The sequence below is a fragment of the Bidens hawaiensis genome, unplaced genomic scaffold (genome assembly GCF_021521415.1).
Source record: "Bidens hawaiensis isolate Kalapana, Puna unplaced genomic scaffold, B.hawaiensis_p1.1 tig00006805_1, whole genome shotgun sequence".
NCBI lineage: Eukaryota > Viridiplantae > Streptophyta > Magnoliopsida > Asterales > Asteraceae > Bidens > Bidens hawaiensis.
The window spans coordinates 585,347-599,744 of record NW_027491464.1 but is presented as its reverse complement, the minus strand read 5'-3'; the positions used below and the strand labels follow the sequence as shown (position 1 = coordinate 599,744).

Sequence of the window (14,398 nt, the reverse complement as noted above, 5' to 3'; positions counted from 1 at the left end):
CACTCGCAAATTCGCTTGGTTATCACTTTTACATGAAAGAGTTTATTAACATATTAAGAACACAGTTCATCAATTACCCATAGCTTGCAAGTTAATATAGACCAAAGATAAGCTTAACTACTTTAAAGATAGAAGTACTCGACATAAATTAAAAGCCATAGCAATCTATTTTTCATACACTACAACATGGAAAGGGTTGGAGAGTTTCAAGTTGACGAATTTAGGAATAGTCAACAATCAAGTTATAAAGTCAGCGTATCACGACATGCAATTTAGGTGGGCTCTTATTGGGCGTGAACTTTTTGTAAACAGACTCTCATTTTTCTAATGGGTTTTTGTTAAAATTTAGAATGATATACAGTTTCTCATAAATAAATATTTCAAAATTTTGATCTTGCAGCTCGAAAATTATACCCACAAATAAAAACATAATTTACACCTATTAACATTGATTCTTGTAACCATAATATTATTATGGGTTTGGATCAAATGCAAATAAAAATAACATGCTAAACGTGAAAATCAAGTAGAGTAATTATATATACAAGTAGAATAATTATATACTTACATCATAGAGTAATTATGTAATTACTCTATTATACAATTACATAATTACTCTTATTTTAAATATAATGGATCTACTTAATTCTCACGTTTAGCATATTAATTTCATTTGCATGTTAACCTTTCCCCATATTATTATTATTATTTGAAAAATGCCATGAAGTTTAAGAGATTTAATATAAGATCCAATACACAGATTATACAACTATATAAACATTTAAGAAAAAAGTATGTATATCTGCAGATAATTATACCATCGAACACCAAAGGATCATGCAACATATGTCCATTTTCTCTCAATCTTAAGGGCCTCTAGTCCTGTTGAAGCAGAAACATCCTTGTTGATCTCCGGGTATCATTCCTCCGCCCTTTGAAGTATCAATGGCCTCCAACATCGCCACCACCTCATCCATCTCCGGCCTCTTGTCCGGATTTGCATCCCAGCATCTCTTCATAACACTTGCAAGTGAGTTGGGACAGCAACGCGGTATCTCCGGCCTCAAATTCTATAATCAATTAATTTCCAATTAAAAAAACACCTCAAAATGATACCATAAGAGCATTCACATCCCATCCCCCATAATTATGTGAGGGGGATTGGTAAATTATAGGGTGAGGTTTTGAATGATTGTGAGTGTAAATTATAGGGTGTAGAGAGAAATGTAGTGATTTTTTGTAAATTTGGGGAAACATTTGGGGAATATTGTTTGCCCCTATTTATTTTTTAATATTTGTTGGATTGGTTGTGAGTAGAGGAGAGAGAAAACTGTAATGATAAAAGTATTATTTAATTAAACAGAAAAGAGAAATGCAGTGTTTTGTAGTGTAATTATAGAGATGGGGATGGGGAACCATCCCCATCCCCATCCGGTTCCCCATCTCCATCTCTATAATTACACTACAAAACACTACATTTCTCTTTTCTGTTTAATTAAATAATACTTTTATCATTACAGGGTCCGGTTCCCCATCCCCATCTCTATAATTACACTACAAAACACTACATTTCTCTTTTCTGTTTAATTAAATAATACTTTTATCATTACAGGAGCATTCACATCTGGTTCCCCATCCCCATCTTTATAATTACACTACAAAACACTACATTTCTCTTTCTGTTTAATTAAATAATACTTTTATCATTACAGTTTTCTCTCTCTTCTACTCACAACCAATCCAACAAATATTAAAAAATAAATAGGGGAAAACAATATTCCCCAAATGTTTCCCCAAATTTAAAAAGAATCACTACATTTCTCTCTCCACCCTATAATTTACACTACCAATCATTCAAAATCTCACCCTATAATTTAACAATTCTCCTCACATAATTATGAGGGATGAGATGAGAATGCTCTAAGTATGCATAAAAATAGCCCAATTTTAGCTTGCACTGTTTTTCTGCCTTTAACCCGTCATCTACATGGCGTAAACTGCAGTTTACCTGATTTTCATTGTTTAACAAGTATTGGTGGGTCCCACGAGTTTACTCACCCAAAAACAGATAAAGAGTCTTAGTTCTTATTAAAATTTTTTTGACTATTTTGCATACCTAACGGACCACCGCTGATGTGACTTCGGAAAAGCTAAGATCGGGATAAGGCATGTCACAACAATATATTTCCCACAAACATATCCCAAAGCTATAAACATCGCATTTCCTATTATACGCGCTGCCATTAAGAACCTGCCTCCATGTTGATTGAAGAATAAACATATGGTTACAACCTATGATCTATAAGAATTACGTGGAATGCTAAATGAGATCGAATTATATATTAACTAAACATACTTCTGGTGCCATGTAACCGAGGGTTCCGGTTTCCCATGTCATGTCATTGGATTTGATGCCTCTACACGAGCAACCCCGAAATCTGCAATCTTTAACGTCCGGTTCTTGTCCAAAAGCATATTTTCCGTCTTCACATCTCTGTGGACAATCTTCTTTGTATGAAGATAATTCAACCTGCAAAGGCGTTTTAAAAATATGACACTTATAATATTTTAAAGTTAAATATAAATATAATGTGATGATTGAATTAAAGGGATGAATATGCACCCTCTAGCAAGATCAAGTGCTAGTTGCATGACAACTTTAAAAGCCAACTTCTTTCTTCGGTTTTTTATGAGAAAAGATTTCAAAGCACCACCGGGAAGATATTCCACTACCACGCAACAAGAGTTACGTGGCACGCCAAAATGACCATTATCTCCTTGTATGTTTAGTTCTGGTGTGCCCATTGTAGCCCCTATGAACTACCAAAACAAAAGGTGACATAGTAAACATCTGTTAGAAAACAACCCGTTTCTAGCCAAAACAAACAACCTAAATTAATAGGTTTACTATGTTATTATGTATGTAATGTCACTCATCCAAAGTTTCTTTAATTCTCGCATTATTTTGAGATGAAAATGCATGATAATTACCTTGGTTACATTAGGATGGTCAAGTTTGTACCAAACGACGACTTCTTGTGTAAAGGCGGCTCTAAGTGAAGCTATTTCAGCATCTGTTCTGTGCCCTTCTTCACCCCAATCAAGAAGTTTAACTGAAGATAATTAACAAATTAACCTTAATTAACCGGTGAATATTCTTTTTCTACTACTAAATATAGTAAATAAAATGACACTTTTATATTTTTGGTTTTTCATCAATTTTGGACAGATATATTTAGTGAAGGCTTCGCAACAAGTTACGAGCCAAGAAGTATCCAAAATAGAGAGAAGATACTAGATAACATGCTTGAAGTTGTGTGCTTGAAGTTGGGTTGACTGCATGTTTTTTTTGTTTCTTTCTTGTTACGCTTTTTGGAATTACCACTCTAAGTGTAGGCTCTGATACCATGTAGAAAGGGATAATTGGTATAATTTGCTTGCCTCTCATTATCACCAAATCGGTTACATATATACACAGGAAATCCCATTTAATTAGGGATGAAATCAACTAACAATATTATCTATATGTAACCGATATACATGCCAACTATACACTATCTATTACTAAGCATACTATAAACTAGGTGAATATATCCTTCATTTAAAATTGGAGTATTTGTCTGATATAAAGGGGTTATAATTAAAGAGTAAATTTTTTATATGATTAAAGAATACTATTTACAAAATACTTACATATAACTGTTTGTTAAGACCACCCGTAGTGGCAAGTTTTGAGAGGCGTTATGTGCTTAAACACCGGGGGCACACCGCCCCCTGGCATTATAGTTTTTTTTTGTGCGTTTTGTACATAAAGCAGGTCATAGGCAAAAAAATAATAATAAAATAATGGAGTTTGAGGCATTATAAGGCATTATGGTGGCTTTATGACTACACTCTATTTTTGTATAAAACCATAACTCTGACTAGACGCCACGTGTCGCATAATGCCTGGATGTGAGGCTTTATGACTACACACTGTCTAATAATATTCAATAAATAATCATATTAATAGTGTTGATTAAAGTGACAGTTAATAATTATATAAATATTAATATTAATACTTATACTAGTAACATTGATTAAATAAGTATATAGTAATAAATATCATAATGTAAAATACTCCTTTTATCTCATGTACATATTTTATTTTATATTTGTCTCATTACAAATATCTACTTTTAAAATTTATCAGTCAATTTTCAAGGTTATCCTTAAACACACACAAGTAATATTAATAAATAATATTTATGGACTCAATTTCTAAAGGCATTATTGTCATTTGGTAAGCAAAAAAACACAATAATTTAATATACCTTAAACTTTGTGTTTTTCAAAATAAGACAATTTAACTGGGAATGAGGGAGTAATTAAGAAATTGAATAGAGTTAATTACGTACACAGATAGATAGGAATGAAAGTTCCGATCTCTTAACTTATTTTAATTACAATTTGAATCCCTACTTTAAAACCATACGTGTTACGTTCAAACAAACGATAGAAACTAGACTTGAAACTAATTTAAGTTAGGAACTATATCCATAATCGTGACAGCGTAATTAAGACTTTTTATTATAAATTAAAAAAGCAAGTATATGAATTTAGAAAAGCAACGTCTGTTTTTGGGATGAAAAGGCATGCATCTTTTATTTTCCTTCACATATAATTCACATGTCAAGCTCAAAACACATCAAATACCCACTCAATTTGGGTAGGATTAAAAAGGTTACCTGCTTTAAACAATAACTAAAGGGTTCAACTATGGATCACCTCCATCTCGTGACTTGCTACTAAAAGCATTCACATTCACAACCTTTACCACTTAACCATATTCATTAACTTTGAATACTTTTTTAAGTAATACGTACAACTCAAAAACAAATTAATACCTTAGAAAACCATTTAAAATTTACACTTTTTTATGGGTTATAGACCACCACATATCAAATCCAATTTAAGGTGCAAATGAGTCAAGTAATTGTTTTTGAATAACTCGAGATCAATTCATTAACTTTGAATCCAGCACAAACATGTTAAATGAAATCAAATCTAAATTGAAGCTCACTTAATAAACAATCATACGTGGGAGTTTAAAAGACTCGCAAGCATAAGATGTATATTACTTGTACAATTGTATTTTAAAATATAATATATAATTACATATATAGTGATTATAGTATATATATAGTATATTATGTATATGTATAGCTATCATTTAAACATATAAAAGATATTTATATATACACAGCAATTATGCAAATAGTTTACATGAAATACATAATGAATTATTCATATGAAGAATACGACGAGACTAGTGAAGCTCGAGTTTGTGTCACGAGCCAAGCTAGAGATGAGCTTAGCTAAAACTCAACTCGTTAAGTTATAAGTAATATCTTAGGCTTGAGCATGAGACAATTCAAACTCACCATGAGGGAAGTACAAGTTGGGAACGAAAATCCAGTTGTGTTATTACGTAGAATTAATGAGCATGAATTTAATTAGCAATAAGTATCATTAAGGTTGAGAACAAATACACACCTGCAACATCAAGCCCATCATAAAAGCCGCGATGAACAGTTCCAAAGGAGCCACGAGCTATAACAGATTTTATTACAAGCTTTGAAGGATCGATCTCCCAATCTTGCCTCTGCCGATTAACATTAGTATCAATCCTTAACCGAGAAATAGGATTAGCCCCATCTCCATGGTGATTATGATGATGATCATGATCATGATCATGTGGTTTTGGAAGATTATTGTTGAAATTGATGCTGAGATTGAGGCCGGTGCCCTTATCGAAGCTTCTTCCTCTTCTGGTAGTCGAGGCAGACGAGCTGAGATGCCTTTGCAACTGTTCATCTAAGCTCTTTAGATCAATCTGATCCGCTCTCAGAAAGCCGTTTTTGATGTGATCGTTGTTTCCCTCCATTTTTGTTTGTGAAGAATACTGATTGCTATGCGAGTGATCCATAAATAGGTCTGATAGGGTAACAACTGCTTTCTTCTTTGAAGTTTTGCTCACACAAGGACAAGGGTGTTTCTCCTAAAATATATGATACATGGAAAGATATATGCATGCAAGTTCATAGGATGATGACACTTGTCAAAGTGTAGATTACCCCCAACTTGGGGTAGAAAATGTGATTGATTGGTTCTTTTATAAAAGTTAGATAAATCCACAAACACCAAAGTGCATGTAACGATTTTAACGGTATGGTTGAGGTTCTAGTCTTATGGTGTAGATTTAAAAATATGTTTAAAGGGTGTGAGAGTTAGTCATTCTAACATAATAAAGAAAAAGAAAACATGTATCCACTAACTTTGAGTATAAAAGAGCTATAGTTAGCTTAACATACAAGTTGATTTGACTTATTTTCAAACTCTATACATGAATCGTCTTTTCTTGATAATTTTTCAAGTTTGAGCTTAGTTCATGCTCGTTTACAATATTTACTTATTATGTAATTATATATTTATTATATTATACTCAAACTATTATATTTGTAGGAATAATAAGCTTCTTGTTTGAGTTCAGCTCAATTTGAGCTTCTAGCAACCGATCTCGGTATTTTTTGAAAGACTCGACTCATTTACTCCTCTAGTTACACAGATTATGCATATTAAAGATTAATTTTTGGGATAGATTAATATAATATCCTCCTATAACATATGAATGTAGATATGGATCGAACATTCTTTCCAATTAAGGGATGATAAGTCCTTAACTAATGTAAAAAAAAACACATATCATAAGTATCAAGTTTTGAGGAATTATTTGGAAACAAGAACAAGACAGTTCCCAAAGGTACTTTGTCATAACAGCTTCATATATTTGTTATAGTGGTGTAGCGAATCCCGCCATGTAAGTAAAACAAGAATGAATTGTGGTTTTCGTCCCTCGGGTTTTTTTAAATCTGCGGTTTTAATTCAATAGTTTCAAACTAGCGATTGCGTCCCTACGTTTTCATTTCACTAGCAATTAAACCCGACTCCACTAACCCTGTTAAGTCTGGTTATTAAACCTATCAGTGTGCCCCTCACGTGAGAGGCAGTTTTTTCCTTTTCCCCAAAATACACCATAGCCCCTCACGTGAAAGTGCTTGCGAATTATGGCTATGGTTTATTTGGAAAGAAAAAGGACAAAACTCTCCCTCACGGGGCACACTTTCGAGTTTAATAACCAAACTTAACATGGTTAGTGGGTCGGGTTTAATTGCAAGTGAAATAAAACCACAAGGACTAAAATTGCAAATTTAAAACTATTGGACTAAAACAACATATTTAAACAAACTATAGGAACGAAAATCACAGTTTACTCATAAAGCAAAGCTAATATTACGGTGATGTATGACGGTTTCAAACATATATAAGATATGTAGTGTAAATTTATGGTGTGGCCCCTGCTCCCCTTTTCTTTTTTGCTTATTAGTGTAAATTTATGTGTTTCGTCCTAAAATTGTATATGTAAATTTATCCGTTTTGCATTCCAAAACAATACCAAATTCTGAATTATTTTTCAACTTGAAGGTTCAAATTTAAACTGTGTTTGAAAGTATAGGTAGCAAATCTTGACTCATACTTCAAAGAATGAGCTGATTTGTGCTAAAATTAAATTTTATATGAGTAATTTTAGTCACTTCAAATTAGTCAACAGGTCAATTTGGGTCACCTCCAATTAGTCAACTCGGTCAAGACAAGCAAGTATTATGAAACTTAACTTTAAAAAAAGTCTCAATGCATTACCACCGTCATGGCCATCTTTGTCTCCACCACCTAGTTGTCATTGATGCCATCTCAACCACCACCATCGGCTTCGCCGTCGCTAGCATTGCGCCAACACCACTACAACCGCCCCGTCGTCGCCACTTTACTAACGCCGTCACTACCGGCCTCACCATTACTGTTAGGGCACGGAAATTTGACACTGTGGATACGTTATCCTGACATATGTTCTAGGATCAGTTATCCTTAGACAGATCCTGTCATGATTAAGGATCCTCAGTAGTTGATATTACTAACGATTGTTTCTCATGTGTAGGTTAATATTTGATAGGTATAACGGCTATAGGACGTGGTCTACAAAATATTTCGCTACAAGGCACCTTCAGCACGTGGTCAAATGGATGTAACACGTTCAGTGAGGATAATGGCAGATTTATAGGACTTCTTGTTGACTCACAAATAGCTGAGTATTGAGGATATGTTATCCTTGAAGACGTGTCTGGATCAATTATCCTTTTGAAGAGTTCCAGAGTTATATATAACGGCTCCAAGACCTGGTCTACCTTATTTTTCGCTACTGGGCTCCTTTATGCACGTGGTTAAGGTGATGGGAGCAGTTGGTGGAGTAGTTCCTTTAAAATAGGAGCTAGTTGTTATTTTCTTTTATTATTTATATTGAGTTTATGATCAATATTAGGTCACATACACATAGATACACTCATTAACGGCTACACACATTCAGAAACTCTCTCAAGAAATCTCTCTAGCAGTTCATACACACACACACTTAGATATTCTTGTATTCTTTGATCATAAACTCCAACATTTGTAACCACCTTTGATTATCAATATAGTCTACGGTGATAGTTTTCACCGTCTGGGGTTTTTTGTGCCGGAGATTACTATAATCACGTACTATCCGACCAAAGGTTACCTCGTTGATCCTTGACCGAAGTGATTTTACCAAAGATTATCTTGTTAATCCTTGACCGAAGTCATTTTATCAAAGATTGCCTTGTTAAGTTTTGACCGAAGTAAGATTATCGTAATTAAGGGATTTTTCCCTCATGATCAAATCACGGTGTTCATCTCTATTTCGTTCATATAATTGTTGTTATCATTTTAGCACTAAACCTCACATAACAGATTTGGATACATTATCCTTAGCAGATTTTTGTCCAAAACAATTTGGCGCCCACCGTGGAGCAATTGGTGCTATAATCCAGATTATTTCTTATCAATTTTCGACCTTTCATACCCATATCACCATCAATGGCCTCTCAATCAACCTCTGCTTCATCAACTATGCCGTCATCAGTTCCTCTCTCATCAAGGATTTTGCCACCGATGCCTTCGCCAATCACGGGAGTACAATGAACTGCTGCTGCTGGAAGCAAGACGCAACTACCAGTCTTCTAGAGCTCGAAAACCGCTGCTGCAGCCCCGGTGGTTAATACTAATAATGATGTTTCATCTATGTTTTCGCAGGTTAAAGCATACATGGAACATCAGAACAAGACTAACCAGAGGATCCTTCGTAAGATAGAAGATCTCAAGAAGACTAAGAGGCCAGCGGAGGATCACACTCCTCTGATGCCCAGGATGTTGGACTTCACCAGTCCAGGATCCATGGCTCAGTTAACGCAAGGATCATGGGTCCACATGCTCAAGGATCCTCACTGTTTCAGCTAGGATCATCTATCCTTCAACAGGGGTCCATGGTTCGACCAGATCAAGGACCCTCAACTTTTCAGCAAGGATCATATATCCTTCACCAGGGGTCCATGGGTCAACCAGCTCAAGGATCCTCAACCTTTCAGCAAGGATCATTTATCCTTTACCACGGATCCATGGGTCAACCAGCTCAAGGACCCTCAACTTTTCAGCAAGGATCATCTATCCTTTACCACGGGTCCATGGATCAACCAGCTTAAGGATCCTCAACCTTTCAACAAGGACCATTGATCCTTCAATCAGGATCCTCCAGATCATATCTTCAAGGATCCTACAACTTTCAGCCTCAAGGATCCTTTTATCAGGGTCAAGGATCTTTAGGAGTTCATCATCAACGGTCTTCAGAAGTCCATGAAGGAGATATAATCCCCATGCAGACCACAGCTTCTGGTGGACCAACGCCTGTAGCAGACGCTTCTTACATCAGCCACTCTTCTGGAATGCCGACGTTCACGCAACAAAGAGGTAACTTATATGATCATATATCCTTACATGCTAACCGTGGTTCCATGCAGGATGTAGGTATCAACCAAGCTATGGCTAAGGAACTACAGAAACTCAAGGATATGATATCCAGCGTACCAGGGGTGATCCGTCCAATTCCTAAGATACCAGAAGGAAGCCACAAACTGTCCAGATTTGCTCCACCAATCTGTGACGCGGAGATCTCAAAACGCTTTCGAACCCCCAACATGAAAGTGTACGATGGTACCACTGATCCTGAAGAGCATGTAGCCCAATACAGGGAAAGAATAGAGAGCAATCCAATTCCCGAGAGACTTAAGGAGGCTTGTCTGTGCAAGGGTTTCGGATCCACACTAACAGGATCTGCATTGAAATGGCTGCTAAGTCTTCCTCCCTTTTCTGTTATTTCTTTCTCACATTTAGTTAACTTGTTCAACAACCAATTTTCTTATAGTTGGAAATTTAAGAAGTTAACTAGTGACTTATATAGAGTTGTCCAACCCAATGATGAATCCCTTAGGGATTTTATCACGAGGTTTGGCAGGGAGGCCTAATAAATCTCTAATCTTGACATGGCCACGGCTGTAGAAGCCTTCAATATGGGACTAAATAGGGGCTCCCCCTTTTATGATGATCTTGTGATGACTCATTGCAGGTCTCTAGATGAAGTCAGAAACAGGGCACTCGGATTCATAAGACTAGAGGATGATAAAAGGATCTAGGAAAGATTGGGTACTTCAACAAAATAGGAGTCACCCGGTAAGAAATCAAGGATCCAGGATCCTGAAGAAGCCCCTTAGAAAGCAGCAGCACCACCACCAAAAACACACATGATCAACTTCGTCTCCAGAGGCGCAGATATACTTCGAAGTTCCTCTCCGACAGCCAGACCCTCGTTGAGAAGACCGAATTGAATAATGGGGAAAGACGACTTATCCCCAATACATCAATAGCTAATAAAAGAATCTTCTTTGAACAAGAAGATAGCATAAGGATCCATGATCCTCATCGAGATGCTCGCATGATCAATTTCATTTTCGGAGGGTCAGAAATATGCGGCACGTCTTTCTCTGCAGCTAAGAGGCTAGCTAAGGAAATAAAATTGGATGGCGGGGACCAACCGGTTATATTCACCACTCTGACAACTGACAAAAGAATCTTTTTCGATGAAGAAGACAAATCAAGCATCCAGGGTCCTCACCACGACGGTTTGATTATTACTTTATTTATAGCTAACCATTATGTTCGCAGGATCCTAGTTGACGGTGGTAGCTCGGTCAATATCATTCAACATGATGTACTTCAGAATATGAACATACCAGACCCAGACACCATCCCAAGAACATCGGTGCTAGTTGGTTTTAGTGGAGAAACCAAGAAAACATTGGGGGACATCAACTTCCCGATATACATCAAAGGGTTAAATTTTTATCAAAGATTTTGTGTAATTGATAACCTTTCTTGTTGCAATGTTATTTTAGGCAGACCTTGGCTACAACGAATGAAAGCAGTGGCTTCTACATACCATCAGCGCATCAAGATTCCTACCCCTTGGGGAGTAGTAAGGATAGACGGGGATCAGGTGGAAGCCAAGAACTACTATTCTTCGTCAATGAAGCCGACAGCCAAGCAGACTGTGGCATAGCAACCACAGCAACATCCTAGGGACGTTCTGGAAGCTCGGAAGAAAGACTTTAAAGAAGTATCCTTCGATCCCGAGGATCCAGACATAAAGGTGTTCCTAGGATCCAGTATCCTCAGCAAGATTGAGGAGGATTTGGTATCCTTCTTAGGGCGAAGAAAATCTACCTTTGCCTTTAAGCATTCAGACATGACAGGGGCAACATATCAAAGACTGGTCAATATGATGTTCAAAGACCAGTTAGGCAAGACCATGGAAGTTTGAATGGACTTAAAAGCATGAGTATGCGCTGAAGTCTCTTAAGGATTATCTATCCTCAGCACCAGCCTTGATGAAGCCAATTTATGGTGAGCCGTTGTCTCTAAACTTAGACGTTTCAGGTAATGCAGTCAGTGCTGTTCTGGCCAAGGATCATGAAGGTCCACAACATCCGGTATATTATTTAAGTAAAAACCTCTTAGACGCAGAGGTCAGGTATTCTCACATTGAGAAATTAATTCTTGCTTTGATTATTGCCTCAACCAAGTTGACACATTATTTTTAAACACCATACTATTATTTTGAGAACTAACTATTCTGTTAAGGATGTGCTTAGAAAGATAGAGTTGTCAGGAAGGATGGCCAAGTGGGTTATGAAGTTGAGTGCATATGACATTCAGTATGAGCCTAGAATAACCATTAAGTCACGAGAGCTTGCAGACTTTGTGGCTGATTTCAGTAGGGACATGCAGAAGGAAGCTGATTTGGAAGTTCAGCAACTAGAAGACACAAATGATCCTTGGACCCTCTTCACAGATGGAGCATCCAACGTAAGAGGAACAAGATTGGGTATCCTACTGAAATCGCCACAGGGGACATAATATCCCAGTCCATTGCATGTGCATTCCAAGCCACCAACAATGAGGCAGAATACGAAGCACTTATCGCAGGTTAACTTTTAGCCAGACAAATGAGGATCAAGTACCTAGAGAAGAAAATGCTGGGGCAGATGCCTTATCAAACCTAGCATCATCATTGAAGATCCCGGATGATGTAAAGATACCTATCATTCACATATTGTCTCCGGAAATTGGAGAACAGAAAGCTATGGAAGTAACTATGGAATGCACAGAGGAACCTGAGGATCCTCCATCCTTACTAAATGCAGGATCTTGGATCCTCCAAATCAGGAAATTCCTGCAGGATGGAGAAATCCCTACGGGAGAAAATCCTAAAGCTTTCAGATTAAAGGTATCACAATTCATTATTTTACAAGATATTGTATATAGAAAATCTCTTGCAGCTCCCTATTTGAGATGCATCGATGATCCTGAAATACAAGAGGTAATCCAAGACTTCCACGAAGGTGACTACGGCAACCACACAGGGGGAAGAGCATTATTCTCCATGATACTTAGGACTGGATACTTCTGGCCTACAATGAAGAAGGATGCAATGGAATACTCAAATAAATGTGATGCTTGCCAAAGGCATAGAAACATCCTTCACCAACCAGCGGAACCTATGTATCCTATACCCTCTTCATGGCCCTTCATGAAATGAGGAATGGATATTGTAGGCAAGCTACCAAAGACACCAGGTGGAAAGGTCTTTATGCTTGCCATGACAGACTATTTCTCCAAATGGATTGAAGCAGAAGCGTTCGTGCAAGTCCGAGAAAGTTGGGGCATCAAGATGATCAATTCTACACCAGTTCATCCTCAAGCAAATGGTCAAGCAGAGTCAAGCAACAAGAATATCAGAATAAGAAGATTTCAAGGAGGAGATCTAGTTTTGAGGAAAGCCTTCCAAAATACTACCAATCCGGCCGATGGAAAGTTAGCACCCAAATGGGAAGAACCTTATCAGATTGAGTCGGAAGCAGGAAAGGGGGCATATCATTTGCTCACAATGGAAGGCAGCAGATTACAAAGAGCATGGAATGCTATCCATCTCAAGAAGTATTTTCTCTAGTCGGAATCCAGTATCCTTAGAAAATCAAGCATTCATCAAGGATCAAGGATCCTAAAATTAGTAATATCTATCTAATCACTTATTCATTTCATATTCTTATTATTAATTTAAGGATAATATATTCTTAACATTTATTTTTTCCAAGTTTTGAGTAATAATGCAGGGATCTACTCAAATGTTCAATGATCAAGAGGTTGGCCACCTCTCCTTTACATTCGAGGTATAATCTTATTTCCCTTGGCCTAGCCCACGATTGAATATGACCCCCGATGGTCATATCCCCTACGGTTTAAAGGTTTCACCTTTCTCACGATCGCTAGTTGTGCACGCTATCCGACGTATAGTTCGGGGCAGCGGGACCAGTACACGCTTAGTGGCTGACAATTTCGTTGTCTCCGGGTATATGGAGGATCCTACGATTTATGGTAGACGTACCATACCATCGGTTTATAACGTTTTCACGTTATCTCACGTTTGGGCTAAATCCCAGTTTGGGCGAGTCCCCAGTTGATATCCGTAACTTTGGGCCAGTCCCCAGTTTGGGCTTGTCCCCAGTATTTGGGATTGTCCCCAGTTTAACATCAGTTGCACGGGCTTGTCCCCAGATTACACGGGTTTGTCCCCAGTTGCACGGGCTTGTCCCCAGTTTTTTAGGCTTGTCGCCAGTTTATTTTATGGGCTTGTCCCCAGTTTGTTGGGTTTGTCCCCGGTTTATTTTATGGGCTTGTCCCCAGTTTGTTGGATTTGTCCCCGGTTTATTTTATGGGCTTGTCCCCAGTTTATTTTATGGGCTTGTCCCCGATTTATTGGGTTTAATCCCAGATAATATCATAAGTTATTTGCATAAGGTATCATAAATTAGATTCTGAGGATCACCGAAGGATC

The 14,398-nt window shown here is 37.2% G+C and overlaps 1 pseudogene across 1 annotated transcript; it reads right to left on the bottom strand.

Annotated features, from left to right (window-relative positions):
- Positions 1–723: 723 nt before the first annotated feature.
- On the bottom strand, positions 724–6,280 carry LOC143633570 (serine/threonine-protein kinase 54-like; annotated as a pseudogene). The gene is made up of 6 exons (XR_013153689.1): positions 5,536–6,280; positions 2,992–3,113; positions 2,624–2,820; positions 2,357–2,530; positions 2,117–2,251; positions 724–1,070 (listed from the first exon to the last, which is right to left on the bottom strand). The product of XR_013153689.1 is annotated as a serine/threonine-protein kinase 54-like (transcript).
- Between the last annotated feature and the right edge of the window lie 8,118 nt (positions 6,281–14,398).